Source organism: Apostichopus japonicus, chromosome 9, assembly GCF_037975245.1.
Source record: "Apostichopus japonicus isolate 1M-3 chromosome 9, ASM3797524v1, whole genome shotgun sequence".
Classification (NCBI taxonomy): domain Eukaryota; kingdom Metazoa; phylum Echinodermata; class Holothuroidea; order Aspidochirotida; family Stichopodidae; genus Apostichopus; species Apostichopus japonicus.
In genome coordinates, this window is record NC_092569.1 from 36,413,885 (window position 1) to 36,431,738 (window position 17,854).

The 17,854-nt window shown below is 39.2% G+C and overlaps 2 long non-coding RNA genes across 2 annotated transcripts; one reads left to right on the plus strand and one right to left on the minus strand.

Moving 5' to 3' along the window:
- Positions 1-1,816: 1,816 nt before the first annotated feature.
- On the minus strand, positions 1,817-7,488 carry LOC139974139 (uncharacterized). The gene is made up of 3 exons (XR_011795405.1): positions 7,349-7,488; positions 4,048-4,197; positions 1,817-3,179 (listed from the first exon to the last, which is right to left on the minus strand). It is a non-coding gene; the product is annotated as an uncharacterized lncRNA (long non-coding RNA).
- A 363-nt stretch (positions 7,489-7,851) lies between these two features.
- Positions 7,852-9,171, plus strand: LOC139974140 (uncharacterized). Its single transcript, XR_011795406.1, has 2 exons — positions 7,852-7,948; positions 9,140-9,171. It is a non-coding gene; the product is annotated as an uncharacterized lncRNA (long non-coding RNA).
- Positions 9,172-17,854: the final 8,683 nt, after the last annotated feature.

Sequence of the window (17,854 nt, forward strand, 5' to 3'; positions counted from 1 at the left end):
CTCACTTGAAAACATACCCATAATGTTGTACACAATTTCATCTATGGACAACCAATATAGAAAAACTTCCTTGAACCCCTAACAGACCGGTCAAAATTGCACGAGTAGAGGGAAGTGTGATGCAGAATGTTGGTCAGAAATTTTCGAAAATTCAGACACAGTTAATTTATTGGTGTACAAATATTAAACCTCTTATAACGGCTATTATAAAACTTGGTTGAAGGAAATGAAAAAATAGCAGATATTTCCTTCAACCGAACACTACACACATAGGCGTAGGAGGCGCGGCGGCAGTGGCGGAGCTAGGGGTATTGGTCAGGAGGGGCGAGAATGGTCTGAAGGGGCGCTTTCGACACTATCTAAGCGGAGCGCCACCACTGGTTGGCGCGTAGCGCACAGACAGTTTTTGAGTAAAGATACTCCCTAGATTGCCGGAAATGACCCTTTCAGGGCCTGGCTAATTTTCAGATAAACGAAGAATAGGGTGTCATCGCCAAATTACACCAACAAAATGTGAGAAATGTCAATAAGTAGATGAGAGCGCAATAAAAAAGTCAATAATCTAGAATAAGTAAAAAGTGGTAAAGAGCTGAAAAAGGCGCCAGCAGTCCATTTGAGTCCGTCAGGGGGGGGGGGCATCCGCCCCCCTGACCGTATGGACGCTCCGCCACTGGGCGGCGGGGGTGCAGCCCCTAATTCGCCATTACTAATGTAAAAGAAACTCTTGACATAATTGGACCTCCATGCTTTTTATACATCTACATGAGACATGTCGTTGTTTACATTAGCATCTGGCGGTATACTGCGCAATTTGAACGGACCGTACGGTACATGATGGCATGCGATGTAATAACCGATGCTTGCTTATATGATATTGACACTGACACGTTGAACGCGCGCTTGGCGCGCGAAAATTTTTGGTTATTTTTTCAGGCAAGTCGGACAGTTTTGAGGATTTTCATCCTGGAACGCCATTTTCATGCTCACTGATATGATGCGATATCTGCTGTTTGCGTTACAAATTCGAACAGGCGCGTAGCGAGGAATTTGCCATGGGAGGGGTGAAGCCTGTAGGCAAATTATCTAAGCGTAGCGCCACCATAGGTTGGCGCGAAGCGTACAAGAAAATTTTGGCCGAAAATGCCTCCCAGATCGCTGGAAATGGCACTACCCAGGACCATTTGTTAGCGCGAAGCGTACAAGCAAATTTTGGCCGAAAATGTCTCCCAGATCGCTGGAAATGACACTTCCCAGGCCTTGTAAGTTGCATCTAAGCACTTTCTATTTTGAAATTACTTAGCGATATCATTTAAAAAAATGCTGAATGGGGGGGGGGGGGGCGGTCGCCCCCATTCCAAAATGCGTCATGTTCCCCGACGACACGGTCGAGTTCGAGACCAGCCACAGTTGGTTTCATAGCACAATTCTACACACGCGTTATGATAGACCATATATAGTACATATATAGATCATTAATGAGAGAGGAAAATGGAAACGTCAAAAAAATGGAGTTGTCGGTGTAAGGGGTAGGGTGAGGCACACTTTTACGAAATCATTGATCCGTCACTGGCTACCCTTCAGCGCTGTAATGAGTCACTGTTCCTCTTTCTCTTCCCGGTGTCTTCGCGTTTTTCTTTAACTCCCTCCTTTTCTCCTTCTTCTCTGATTCTTCTTTTTCTTTTCCCTTCCTTCCTCTCCTCCTCCTCTTTTTCCCCTCTTTTTTCCTTTTTTCTTCTCTTTTTTTCTCTCCTCTTTTTCTTACCCGGGGGGCGGGCGCCCCCAACGCCCCCCCCCCCTGGATACGCACCTGATACTACATAGCCCACCTTGAAAATATCCTGTAACCTACTCTGGATAAACACTATCTAATATGGAAGAAATGCTTTGGTTAAAGTATGAATATGGTCACTTGAACATTAAGAAATGCAAGTGACATAGTGGTAAGTTTTCCCTGCTCATGGTTATTGTAGTTGAACTCAATGTAAGAACTGTACAGATGCAATCAATGTGTTAAAAATAAAAACATGTTACAATACTGACTTACCTAATTTTAGAATAAGCAATACAAACAATAGCAGGGCAGTGTTCCAAATATGGAATGCAAGGACATACCCAAATAAGGCTAGGAGACGCCATGCCTCCATTGTGGAACTTCTCCATGATAAGTATAGCAGCTTTACATGCAAAAGAACTTTTGCCAAAACTTCAAAAGACCCTATAATGTCCCCTGCATTTCAAACAGCTCCATCTGCCACTATCTCCATCTGCCACTAGGCCTGACTGGGGTTATCATGAGAGCACTGAATGAACTGTTTAATCACTACTAGCTGCAAGTTAGAGTACCTCTTCAACATTCTATGACATCACAATATATGTTATTTTAAACTGATCTCACACAATACAAAATAAAGACAAGTTATCCTGTACCAACAATAAATAACCCAAGATCAATGTCACATTAGAACTACTGGTATGACTGAACAAGCTACAGTAATTAAAAAGATCAGATATTACTATCATGGAAAGCCAAATAGTGTACAATCAAGTATGTAGTGAAACCAATATTCAATAATTTACTTATTTAATATGACACAGTTGTTACTTTGATGACATCAATTATGTAGTTTACTTACACTATGAATGAACATGCAAATCAATGCTAAATACTACAGAAAGGAGAAGGATACATAACGCACTGAATGCAACAATCAATGTTTGACACCATGGAGAAGATAAATTCTTATGATACATTGCACTAGCTTAGTAACTTCATTTCACTGAGACACCATGTTTGTTGTTGTCTGTTATGGTACAGTTTGTTCAATTGTCTTGAAGCCTTGTGATATCTACATTCTGGATACTTGTTACTCCCATTGTCCACTCTTGTGTCCTTGATGAATGGTATTTAAATACTGTAAGCTGAGAAACTGCTTTGATATCAGCTATTTCAAAATTGTCCGTATCCATGTTAACAACGTTCACTATGCAAATCCATAGCTTTCACTGGAGAACAAGAAATATGACAATCATCTTACGTAAAGTAGAGAAGCACACATTTATTAATGAAACAATCCAACACAAATACTTCCAGTTCCAACTCTTATATCTGCTTGAAAACATCCATCATGCCATAACGCAATGCTGTGCTGTACTGTTCCTCTAAAGGATGTTCTGTACATCTGTAATGTGAAATGAAAATGGGAAAAAGACATATTTATGGCATTGTGTGAGGACAGAAGTGTCACAAAGATATACCTGTTCAAATGATTTTCCAAGATATGATTTATTTGTTTTTAATAGCAAAAGAGGCATTCAGGCTCATGGCCAAGGTAACTGGGTTGGAGCCAGCATAAATGTTATGTTTGTTTATTCACTGAGATTGTAACTTGCATTCATTGTAATAATTAAAAATTATTGTTCAAATCTGGGTGAAAGTAGACCCCTTAATGATGCCCCTAACATTTTAAACTAGAAATATAGCTCACACTCAAAATTTGCCAAAAATGTCAATGTCTTTGCTGATATGAAACTATATGCACATGACAACCTGATCAGATGACAACTACAGTATAGGCAGTTAAGAGTAACTATCTTTAAGCAGTGCAAGTACTGTACTGTATATACGAATGATGCCACATCATCATGAAACATAAAAAGAAAACATAAAGAGAAAAGAATAAATGTGCAATTTTTGAACACAAACTGCTTCAGACAGGTAGGTAGCACATTCTACAAGATTGGTAAATGTCTTTATTTTTCAGAGTTAAGGAAAAATACTACAGGTACTGTTATCATTAACTTGTGGGGTTTGGACATTTTTGGGTCCCTCACATTTACAGACCTCCAGTGGCTGTATTAGCACCATATTTAGCACTACATGTCTATGTCATTAATATAACATAATACAATAAATGAATAAATGTGTCCAATGTCCTAAATCTGGTTAGTCATATACAGTCCTACAGTAGTAGACTGCAGACCTAGTTAAAATGTAGACTTATTTACAGCATGGAATGGTTACAGTATGTATGTACATCAAAAAATTACCAGTCTCCATTGGGGAATAGCTGCTGGAGTGCATTGCTGCATCAGCCTCTGTTGGGCATGGCCTTTCATTGAGGAACTGGTGTTATCTTTTCTGGTTGATCAGTTTGGATACCAACCTCTCGAGTTTCTTAATTGGGCACACACCTTCAACTGAATAAGACAAATAATACCGGGATGTGCAAAGTTAATAATATATCAGAATGCATACTGTACGCATAGCAGGGAAGTGCTCATGAATATTTGAGTGCCAGGCAGATTGGGCGGTAGTGTGATCCAGACCCTGGGAGAGGGATTTCATGGGTGGGGTACCCCCCCCCCCAAATGGACAAATTTGGCACATGAAGTATGCTTAGGTGGTGCTATATTCCTATTCTGTGCCATATATTCTCCCAGATTTTGGTTATGGTAAAACTTATTAAATTATCATCAAAAAGTGTTGGGCTAAAAAAGTTAAATACTGTTTGTGCGGGGCGGCATTCAGAACTGCTGGGCGTACAGTAGCTGCCCAATGTGAGCAATCCCTGACATAGTGAATTATGTAACTTCCAACATAAATTACTGAATACCACATTTTGCCCTTCACTAAATAGTCAAAAATTCAAATCAATTTTGCAAACACAGAACAGTAATAACACTACTAGTTAATACAGAACTTTGCTATTGGCACCATAAATTCATCACATCTGCTTTATGATTTACAGTATGTATAGTGTCAACTCTGCAAGTATTCAAGAATGGTCCATTTATTAATATAGTGCAAACCTAAACTAGTGATGTGCAACAATTTCTATTATATTTCTGATTTCTATGTTAGTAGTATACACCTGCAGTATTATAACTCATCTACTAAATACCTTACATACACTAAATGTCATAACGTTTGATGTTACAATGGCAATGTCCCAGTAGGCTTGCTCATAAACTAATATGTCACCAAATTTCATCATGTTCAGGGATGCATAATTGCTTTCAAAAATATAGCTAGGCTTTGCTTATTTCCAAGACTAAAAATTACGGAATATTCTACAGGTGTGCCCTAAACAATGAAGTGTTTAAAAGATACATACTATAGAAACATGATATGGTATATAATGGGTGACCATTCTAGTTCTCTCACAAATCAGTAGTATCATTTTCATTTTGTATAATTTTTAGAACTGCATGATCAGATTATGTGTAGAGCTATGAAGCCTATGATGTTGTTATATTTTGGCAAATGTCTTTAATTTCTATATCATGATGAAATTATCAATTATTGTAAGATGGACTCAACAACCCCCGGAATGGTGCGTCATGTCCAATGAAGCGCATATTTGGTGCGTTATTACAACTACAATATGTGCTTCAGTGTCCGTCAATGTGCCATGCATGGTGTATCCTTGAAATCAAATGTGATAAATTTTGTCGAACATAAAATGGTGGCATTCACAATTATTGGTGACATTGATTTGTTTATGTTGTCCTTGATTTTATGATTAAACAACGATGATAGCAAACTATCATGTTATGAATGCATAAACATGTGAACAATATCTACTATCCTTCACTAATTCAACAAAGGAGCCTGTAGAGCTAGTGTAGCTTCTTTCTGAGAAGGCTTTTGAGTTTTGAATTAATTTGGAAAACTTAGTAATATCAGTTATCACTTTACACTACAGTTACAGGAAAAGCCGCTACCGTTTTTTTTTTAAGTTACTATACCAAGTTGGGAGTATTATAGGCAAACTCTAATTTGGGTGAAAGAGTTTAAATTACAAAGTGGCTATTCTTACGACTAGTTGTAACAATAATTCCCTTTTACGCATGCACAGTTGCTTTAACGTGGCTATTTTTACGACTAGGAGTACTCTTTTTACGACTAGGAGTAACAATATTTTCCGGTTAAGGGTTGGGTTAGGGGTTAGGTTTACCCCTACTACATGCGCAGTTGCTTTATTTACTTTACTGCGCATGAATTCGCCGATGTCGTAAGAATAGTTTATGAATAATTGTTACGACTAGTTGTAAGAATAGCCACGGCCTTTAAATTAATGCGTATATACATTTTTTCTTTGCAAGTGGAGAATCATCCACAGCTAAAGTGGCTATGCGGATTGACAAACAAGTGAAGCAAAGTAAATATCCTAGCCTATGCATATTAGACTTAAAAAAGTAAAAGAACCCAATGCCTTAGTAACTTAATTCATCTTGGAGTTGCTCAGCAGATTCGAGGTTATTTCACCACTTAAGAACCCATTCTCAGACAAAAAAAAGACAAAACTGAAATGGCTACACAAATTAGTAGTCTATAACTGAGAATGACCATGCATGCAAATATGCAGTAAATTTTCAAGTTGTCAGACTAATTTATTTGTTGCTAGGAACTCTATAATTGTTCTGGTAAAGTAGAGTACGAAATGAAAACAGTCACTTTATTGCGTATAGGCCCGTCCCTCACGTATCTCATTGCATACTAGACTTACAGTTACAAAATAAATATGCCCATATCAAAAATGCTCTTGACAGGAATAACCATCAAATTGAGGCAGGCTCTCCATGGTGCATAATTTTATAAATCTGGGCCTGGAGCTAGGCTACAGTAGTCCTATTTTTGCTATTGCTCCGCTCATGAGAAGTTGCATTTCTTTCGAGTTTAATTTTCTTGTGGGGAGATCTCCCTACCAAATCCATGTTACACTAATGTAGCCTAAGTCCTATTCATATTTGCAAAGCTACCGAATCATAAACCAAACACATGATACCGCACACTTCCATACTGATCATGCTTAGTAGGCAAATATATGTAGAAAAGCATAAATAACACTTCATGAAATGTTCGGCCTAGGCTAGGCTACAGTTTGTACAGCAGCCTGCACTGCAGTAGCATGGACACTGCGGTGTTCGGACACCAAAGCCTTAAAAGACCCCAAAACTATATCTCATGGTATAAATCACCTGAAACTATACTTGATATGGTTGGGTCATTTTGGAGAGAAAATAACTGTAGCTTCGTAGTTTTTCGTGCAATTGGCTCTTGCTGAAGGTTGTCTCATCGTGAAATCGCGTATTTCTTAGGGGTGTCCGAACTTCGCAGTGTTCCAAACTTCGCAAAACTGACTATACTACTGTACTAGCCTATGTCTCTCGGTGTATTAGTTGCCTTAGTTTGTAGTACTCGTAGTAGTAGGCCTAGCTAGCATGATCTATTGAACAATATAACAATGAAGCCTACGGCAGACCAAACACTTCGGCCGGAAAGCAGTATGCAATAGCCTAAATAGTGAATATATAACGTTAGTCGTTAGCATAATTTGCTGCCTACCTTCTCGAATGATCTGCCATGCCAGTAAATGCTCCGCGAAGGTAGCATTGGTCATTTTGTCGATCCCCGATCTCTGTTCCAGTAGATCGTTTTTGGAGACCCAGTCCACGTACGTAGCACCAGCTCAAGTACACTTTTCATTTCATGTCCGTTTTGTCGCTCACTGCTTTTGGCATTGGGACCCACAATAAAGCAACCTGTGCCTTCCACCTCAACAGCGCGGCGACGCGGCCGCAATATACACGTTACGTGTGTTATGCTACCACTGCATGAAACTGTGCTATATATTACGTATATTTACATACAGGGTACACTGTACACCGGCAGTATATTACAAATACCGTGTCACGTGATTAACGGTGAACCATCGAAACATATCAGAGCCGTATATAGAGAGAGTTTGGCCAACTGGCGATTTGTGACGTCACACGCAAACCATGGGCATCAAAATAGGTCCAGTTGTCGTTACCAGTTGCGCGAAACACGAAAAACACCACACACAATATATAGCAGCTTTGCACACTGTGCTCGTTGCGAACAAACGAAGCGACTCAGAATGTCAGATTTTGACAGGCATACGAGGAACAAAATGGATATCAGGTAATGAATTAGAGTATGCGTTAGTTAATGACATTTACGTTTATCTTCACACCTGAAATGCATAGAAAACTAGCTGAAAACCTGTCATTACACTTGTTTTATTTTACGCCTCATACTACTAGTCCTACTTTAGTCATACAAACGAAAAGAACACATCACAGTCCTGGCTAGGCTAGATTACAGACGCACAACTATAGCATCAGGCCTACATTAATAGATCCTTCAATTAAATAAAGTAGGCCTACACATAAAATGCAAATTTATGCTTCACTGATCTTTTCAGGTTTGCCAAAAGTAGTTGTACCAGAGGTCATTGTATTAAACTCCATAAGTTACAAAGTAGGATTAATATTCGGCATAACTTTTTCTCTAAAGTCTAATACAACTTATACAAGGGTTGTGAATGGATGGAATGGTTTGCCTGAGAAGGTTGAATTGCAAGTAGTGTGAATGGGTTTAAGAATACTTTGGATGAGTACATTAAGCATTGTAATTGGGTATGACATTTGATGTCCCCGGTTTTATTCCTCTCATATAGTCTTAGGGTCCTTAATGGGGACTTGAGTGTCTCTCCTGGTCTTTTTTTCTACTAAACTTAACTATATACTTGAGTGTAGGAGTTAGCAATAGTTGGGAGTCTGTGGGCAAACCTAAGACTGATATTGTGGTGTTAATTTCTCAGGAATGTAGTACTAGGCTATAGTAGGTGCAACAGATTGAATGGGTCTGTCGAGAAAAAAACCCCGGCAACAACTGAATACTGGTGTATGTTGTAGCTTATGTATTTTCCATTAACATATATACTATACGGTCATGTCCTTAATAAGGTTTCATGGATCACACTGACATAGTGTGCCTACTTGTCAGTGTTGTCAACTGAGCACAGGGCTGATGACATCATTCAGTTTGTTATTATGCAGACAGCAAATGGCCATAATGATAATTATTAATTGTTACTTATTCTTCATACTGCCCTTACTGGCCTTACCTGAACAGTGATGTATAAAAATGCAAGAAGTCGTTAAGCTTTTCATTTAAGAATCGTTTCAGCCTGTCCTATTTCAAACATATGATTGGCAGGTTTCCACGTTACATAGCTTATCAAAATGGAGCTGTTCTGTAAAGCAAGAAAATCACACATATGCATGCATACAAACACACTCATATAACAATTTCTGAATATCTTTTCAGCTGCCCAAAGGTACTGGAATGCAAGCTCTGTTGGGTGAATTAAAAAACCCTCATTGTACTCTTTTATTATGGTCGGCTTAGCTGGAACCAGCAATGATGATGATGTGGATTTGACAGTACCTAGACAAGAATTCAATAGCTGCTTTGTGTTGAACTGGGTTCAATTTGCTCAAGGCCATGGCAGGATGACGACTCAACATCAGGATGAATTATCTGTTGCAGAGCTCTATAAACCAGGCAGTTGTTAAAACATCCATTGGGTGACCCTCACAGTCTACCAGGCACTGCACCGCAGAAGCAAAATGAAGTGTGTGTGATACCTTCATCTTATGAGAGTGCAATGGTATCAGTGTGGCCTCTATCAATTTGGCTTCAAGTCTTTGTTTTCTTGAAAGCTGAGAAGATCTTTCAGTGGTTTCACACTGACCTCTGTACTTGACAATTCATGTGTATTTGCCAGCTCAGGAGGAAGCCAGATTTTAATTACATTAACCAATGCTGACTTTTTTTTGGACATGTGGTACATCTGCAAGGAGGTGAAGGAAGCAGTTGGAGTTGCATGGATGTGGAATCTTGTTGATAGTCTGGCAGTCTTATCCACAGATTATCCCAAAGCTTCTCCACATTGCCACATTCAGAACTTATTACATTGATAAACTTGAAAATTGCAGGAATCTAACGAAGCACCCATCAAGGGAATTTGTTTGTATAATTATTGAAAGCTGTGACCTTCAGATGTGACAGACTAATGTGAAATAAAGGGCAGTAGATTACCTTGTAAATGAACCTTGTTATTGTTTGATTGTATCTAATGTTTGCAAAATTTTAAGTTGCATGCTACCAATTGAAACATAATTCTTTCTCTATTAATGGGATATAAATACTTCTCCTTAAAGGGTGTGAAGACTCCCGCACAAAGAATCGTCTCATGCCGGTTATCTGACCTAGTTTCGAATGCGGTGTAACAGAAGTGTTAGACACCACCATTGATCCCAGAAAATACACACACAGCTTGCTACCATCTGTAAATAGACATTAGTGTACAGTCAATACAAACATCACGGTCAATACCCACAACACAGTGCACATAGCAGCGTGGACGTCTCAGGTCTAGATAAAAGATAACAAGGTATCAGGTTTCATTACTGTCTGCATTTTCTAGCGACACAAAACCATACCATAATTAGCCTTGGCCTAGTGGTCTTAGAAATGTAGCCTAGGCCCCTGCTACTTTGATAAATGATAGTTGACTGCATCCAAATCAAACCAAGGCCTAGGCTATACTTTTGAAGAAGAAAAAATTAGGCTGAATTCATGTTAGCCTAAAAAGGCTAGGCCAATGCTGACAATTAACACAACCAAGATCATTTAACCATTTGGGCACTTGTTTATGGCATACTAAAAGGGTCTATATAATTAGGCCTGTATGTGTACACAACCCACAAGTTGCCAATGAGTATAGACCTAGCCTTACTAGTTTAGGCCTAGGCTACTTTGTTTTCCTTAGGCCTGGTTTAATTGGGCCTTATACTGTGCCATATTATGTAATGTGCTATAACAGTTGTAGTAATAGCAAGAATGGTCCAGGTCTAACTAAGCCCAGGCTTAACTTATGCTTCGGGCTTAACTAAGGATTAGGGCTTTACGTGATGCCTAGAGGCTAGCCCACCCTTTTACATTAAACTAAATGTGATACTTTTTTAGGCTAGGCATACAATAACTAGGAATAAGGATAACTATGTGCGACTGAAACTGTCATGCCTATGATTAGGAGAGCTGGCATAATGAAATCGAATTTGTGGATCGTAAAACGAGAGAGAATAGCCATGAATGTAATTACAGAAACCAGTCTGAACGTAAAATTCTCGCATTGCTTGTACATTACTCGTATTACACTAGGGCCTATGGCTAGTATGGGCCTAGGCTACACAGACTTTTTTTAATTAGATCTCCATCTTGTTCTTTCTACTTCCAAAAAATTCCTCTTCTTTTATGGTCAGTCGGAAAATCAAACAACAATATCCATGTTCTGACCGATTGCAGCATCCCCAGCACCATTTCTTTCATAATTTCGTACTTTTTTCGTGTACACAAACGATAGTCTATACACTGTGGGTATGCGTGTCGTCTGCTATAAAGTTTTCAAGTGGACCTATTTTACCACCCTGTGTGGGCGTTTTCCCTCTCGACCAATCCAAATCGGTTACATGGTTGGCCAAACTCTCTATATATACGGCTCTGAAACATATGAAATTGGCCCGCCCTCTAAAAATTTCCTAGCTGAGCGTGTGCTTTCTATCAGTCAGCTAGCTAAACCGTTACGATATTCTCTTGTTATTGAACAATAACGAAAATTAATATAAACTCAACACCAAAATTGGCTTTTTAGGGAGTGTTTTATTTTAACAAAAGGACTAATCAGTGGCGGCGGAACCGGGGGGACTTGGGGGGGCTCAGCCCCCCAATGAAAAAGTTGAGGGGGCAAATGCATGATAAGCCCCCCCAATATTTACCAAGGCTCCGAAACGTGCATCTGCCCATTTTTCAATGCATACTTGTCGATCTGTCCGATGCGCACGTATACTATATAGGTGTAATAATTTTAGTAATTGCTGGGGGACCCTCGGCCCGTCCCCTGGCTATAGACCACATTGTCACCCCAACCGCGTCTTCACGCCCCGTGAAAAGTGGAAGCAGTGAGTGTGAGTACCAGTAAGCGTAACACAACTTCGTCTTAGGCCAATGAATTGCCTCATTTCAGCCAGTTCTCCAACATCCCCTTACTTAGTGGCGGAGCGTCCATATATACAGTCAGGGGGCGGATGCCCCCCCCCCTGACAGACTCAAATGGACTGCTGGCGCCCTTTTCAGCTTTTCACTATACTTTTTACTTATTCGCTATTATTGACTATTTTATTGCGCTCTCATATACCTATTGACATTTGTCACACTCAAAAAAATGAAGTGTTAAATTTGAATCGTAAAGTGTTAAATTTAACACCCCACCCTGTTTGGATTAGGGACAACACCCACCGGGTTAAATTAACACTTCAGAAGTGTAACATAATATAACACTTTGCGAGTGTTACCTTAACAACACCCATACAAGTGTCAAAATAACACTTCCTGGTGTTGAAGGTACACTACAGGGAGTAAAATTAACACAATAAAGTGTTCATTTGTTAAAACTTCTGGGTGTCAACATGACACTTCAGGAAGTAAAATTAACACCATAAAGTGTTCATTTGTTAGCACTTCTGGGTGTCAAAATTGCACTTCAGGGAGTATAATTAACACTCTAGTGCACATTGTTTGGCCTTCTGGGTGTCAAAGTTCTGCTTCAGTGAGTAGAATTACCACCATATAGTATTCATTTGTCATCTGTGTCAAGATGATACTTAATGGACTCTCAACACACAATAGTGCTCTCTCGTTTATACTTCTGGATGTATATTTAACTGCTGGTTTGTAAAGTTTTACATGTTTATTATGTAACGCAAATACAATACTGTTATGTAAAATTTTGCCAGAAAAGTTTACATCGCATCCGTTTAGTAAATATTTTATACAGGTTTTAGGTTAATTATTACTTAGTAATTAGGTAAACAATATGGATGCATGTTTGAATCGCTCGCAGCAGAAAGTTACATTTAAGAGAGAGCAAAAAGCAATGACAACACAAACAATTCAGAATGTGGGATTTTCAGCAATTAAACACCCTACTACCTTCCTATTCCAGAGGTCCATTTATTATATCCCATTAAATGTAAAACGAACAATTTAGGCTATAAAAGTATTGTCTTGTGGAATTAAGTCAACTTAAAAGTGCCAACATTTTCAAATGCTACAGTGCAGTTACTTGGTCTTTATTTTTTTTGCACATGCCTTTGGTTTCTAGATTAAAGACAGAGAAACAACTCTTCCCAAAGTCAATTTCAAATAAGCAACAACTTTAGAAAAATTCTGATCCATGGGATGAGAAAACATGGAGTGCTGTGTATGATGACTGCTACACTACAGTGACTATGTCTTTGTTGTTGGCAAATGCCTTTTGGTATTCCAGATTAAACGCAAGAAACAACTCCTCCCAAAGTCAATTTCAAATAAGCAACAACTTTAGATATATGCTGATCCGTGGGATGAGAAAACGTGGAGTACTGTCTATGATGACTGCTACACTGCAGTTTCTTTGTCTTTGTTGTTGGCTCGTGCCTTTGGTATTCCAAATTAAACACAAAGAAAAAACTCTTCCCAAAGACAATTCCAAATAAGCAACAACTTTACATACATTCTGATCCGTGAGATGAGGAAACATGGAGTTCTGTCTATGACAACTGCTAAACTGCAGTAACTTTGTCTTTTTTGTCGGCACGGTGAGCATAAAAATCTCGAATCTGGTTGCGTTTCACACCACCAGGCAACTTGTAGACAACTTTTTGGAAAAATTCCCAGGCACCGAGACTTGCAATTTGGTATAATTCAGATTTAACACGTAGAATAATTTGAAGCAAACATCAATGGCTTCATAAATGTCCTCTGGGGTAGGGCATGTCTCTGGATGATCACAAATGACTGCTTGGGGTGTATTTTGCTTCCTCCAAGAAGTAACACATATTGCTGAGGTCTTTCTGAAATCTTTTGCAAATAGAATTCCAAGTTCCTAAGTAACAACAAAGAAAAGAAAAGAAAATTCCCATCATAATGAAGTTGTGTTAAAACCTTCTTAGAGCATAAGCAGTTTTTTACATGTACCCCTCACAAAACATGAACATTCCTAAAGAAAATGCCCACAATTTAATCAGTTGTGATTCTAACTTCTTCAAGTACGTTTGAATCTAGAAAGCCAGATGGCCTATAGTGATTACTTGTCAAAACAGGAACTTGCATTAAACTTTCATCAGACAAGGTAGGCAACTTTTATAACCAATGCATCATGTTAACAATGCTTAAAATAATGCTCACTCCCACTGTATGCAATTGTGTAGATTGCTATGAATTATAACAGCTAGATCACTTCCATAATATAGCTAAATTATAGTTGGGCCTAGGTCTAAAAGTATCACCAATCCACATCAGCTTCGGCCTACTTGCTACAACTTACAAGCTAAAATGGCAATTAGTGGTAATTATATATTGCATTACATGAATATATGTTTATCCCTTATTGAACATAGTACCAGCGTAACTATAGGCCCATGCCCGATGCTATTTAAAATGCATTGTCTTGAAATAGCCTAAGTATACCCTACTAGTACTAGGCCTAGTAGTAGGCCTAGTACTACTTAAAAAAGTGACTCGCAGGGTAAACGAAGTTACGGTTAACGCACAAAAAGGAATAGAATGCATTAGATTACAATAAAGGCCTAGACCAAAGTCCTCCGTCAGTCCGAAGGCAATTCCGTTTAATGTTTACTTGTATGTAGGCTACACTGATTCGTTGACAATTATGAGTTGACTATGACAAACAGCAGCTAGCCTATTATGTTAACTTATAGTATGACTTTAACGTTAGGTCTACGTAACGCAAGCGATTCAAATGCATTCGTCTACCCAGCTTAGTCGTGGGTCTCTAAGCATATCTCGTTCTTGTCATGTACACTTACATAATATCAAAACATACCTTCGAATTTTTCAATCAATTCTTCCAGGCCCCAGTCTCCTATAACGTCATTTTCATGCCATTGTAGCTCGTTATCGCACACTGAGTACGTAACGTTTTGTGGCTTGAACGTATACATGGCTGTGGTTACTATAGTACATTTAGTAACGATAAATGTCGACAAACTGGTACAAGTATTGCTAGGTACGGTAAATGTGTGTTCACGGTACGGTGGTATCGTTTAAACACTTAACTTACACTAAGAATCCAGCTGACGGGAGGTTTGACCAATCGGAATGCTCGAACTGAAAGTACACTTCTGCAGGTGTTAAAAAATCCACGCTACATAAATTATGTAACCCTACTCAGGGTCAGAGTAACCCTTCAGGTGTAGGGTGAACGGTTACACCTGGAAAGTGTTAAAATTCAACACTCCATTTTTTTGCGTGCATATTCTGTTGGTGTAATTTTCCGACGAAATGGCGACGACACCTATTTATTCTCCGTTTATCTGCAAATTAGCAAGGCCCGGAAGCGAAATTATTTTTCCCACTTCGACGCGGCCATATTAGCATAATGGGCGTGGACTATCGGTCGTTGTTACGGCTTATTGGTCCACGTCAGAGACTATGCAGTGATATCTCTCGGGTGTTTGTTTGGGTGCTGAAAGTTCTCAATTAAGTTACATGTCAGGGATTCTAGTACACGTACCAGTATAATAAATAGTATAGTACAGAGGGACATTGCTATTTAGGCATAGTTATAGCAGGGAGCTGCTACTCTAACAGTAACAGCTCCCTGGTTATAGTTAATACAGACGCAAGTGACAACTGTTTCATAAAATGGGTAGAATATTTCAAGTCCGTAACAATACCCAGTAGCGTACGTAAACTAATGATGAAAGCACGTAGGCTCCTTACTGCCGTTTAAAAGGGGGTTCATTTATAAATGAACAAATAATTTAGAATGATGGATAAAACAATATGGGGCACAATACAATACATGTATCTTTGTAGGTTTTTAGCATTGAAAGGTCAGTGGGCCTACCTGGTGTAATATGAAGTGTAATAATCAATACCACGGGAGGTTCATTTATAACTTTTCCAGACCCTGCTGTCACGGGAGGTTCTTTTCCAAACTTTTCCAGACACGGGAGGTTCATAACACATCTAATAAACAAACACAGTTTGATTTTGTGATGGAATTTACCTCAAGAGCTCCATAAGACCCGATTGACTGGGAGGAGCAGTCGCACATCATCATGGATCTCATGAAGTCATGTCTTAGGCCTGAGTATATTAGGCCTGAGTATATTAGCTGAGTATATTATTAAAGAGCTATACGTTAGAGCTCGAAGTCGAAGTCACAAACTTGCCGGCCTGTGACGTATTTCATAAGCCACGCCCATGTGGCCGCGTCGAAGTGGGAAAAATAATTTCGCGGCCCGGAAAGGGTCATTTCCTGCAATCTAGGGAGTATCTTTACTCAAAATTTTTCTGTACGCTCCGCGCCAACCTGTGGTGGCGCTCCGCTTAGATAGTGTCGAAAGCGCCCCTACAGACCATTCTTGCCCCCCCCCCCCCGACCAATACCCCTAGCTCCGCCACTGTCCTTACTACACTCAAAAACGTCTTTGCGAGTACACTACGAGTATAATAGCTACTGTACTCTCTTAAAATACCATCGAATATACAAATTACAATGTTTTTACAGACTTTTACGTGCAATCTGAGAAATTGCAGACTTGAGACCCATATTTTAGGGCTAGGTATTCGCAGCATAAAACACACGGGAAGTGCCGTTTCCGGCCATCTGGGGGTTTGAAATAACCCAAAATTTTCTTGTACGCTCCGCGCCAACCGATGGTGGCGCTCCGCTTAGATAGTCTCCACCATAGAAATTTATGGTCTCCACACATTAGCCCCCCAATAATTTTTCCGTTCCGCCGCGCCTGGGACTAATAAACTATTGGTGGCGATATATGGTTTTCTTCTTTTCAAATTTAAAGAGACATCTATTTCGCAGAGAAGAGATTTATATTGATAAGTTCTTTGCATATTAACAAGTAATGTGTTTTTTTTTTTTAAATCTTGTAACGGTGGCCCTGAGGAGACACCCGAGTTGTAGAAAATTGTCAAATTATCAAGTTGGTGATTTGCATGTATACTAGTTTACATTTACAATAAACAACTCGATATTTGTCGGGTTGACACGTTACGATAACATGAACATTTGAAGAAAATTGTCAATTCGTAAATTGCCGAGCTGTGGCGTTAGATATGTAAAACTTGACAAACACGTCAATAAACAAGATAATTGATGACTCGTCAAATTACAGTTAACATGAATTTGTAAAGCAAACAGCAGATATCACATCATATCAGTGAGCATGAAAATGGCGTTCCAGGATGAACAGCCTCAAAACTGTCCGACTTGCCCGAAAAAATAACCAAAACTTTCCGCGCGCTTTCAATATGTTAATGTCAATATCATATAAGCAAGCATCGGTTATTACATCACATGCCATCGTATACCGTACGGTCCGTGAAAGTTGCGCAGTATACCGCGGGATGCTAATGTAAACAACGAAATGCCTTATGTAGATAGAGAAAAAGCATGGAGGTCCAATTATGTCAAAACTCTCTTTTACATTATTAATGGCGAATTAGGGGCTGCAGCCCCCCCCCCCCCCCCCCCGCCTCTTACACCTATGTGTGTAGTGTTCGGTTTCGGAAATATCTGTTATTTTTCATTTCCTTCAACGAAGTTTTATAATAGCCGTTATAAGAGGTTTTAACATTTGTACACCAATAAATTAACTGTCTGAATTTTCGAAAATTTCTGACCAGCATTCTTCATCACACTTCCCTCTACTCGTGCAATTTTGACCGGTATTTTAGGGGTTGAAGGAGGTTTTTCTATATTGGTTGTCCATAGATGAAATTTTTTTGCAACATTATGGGTATGTTTTGAAGTGAGTTTATTCACGAGAATGTGAAGTTTCAAATTCTGAACAAATAATGGGCTTAAAACCTTGAAAAGTGGGGCTGACGGATATTGTGGGCCGCGACGTAGAATCACCTACAAAAGCAATGATCCACAGGACATGCGATGAG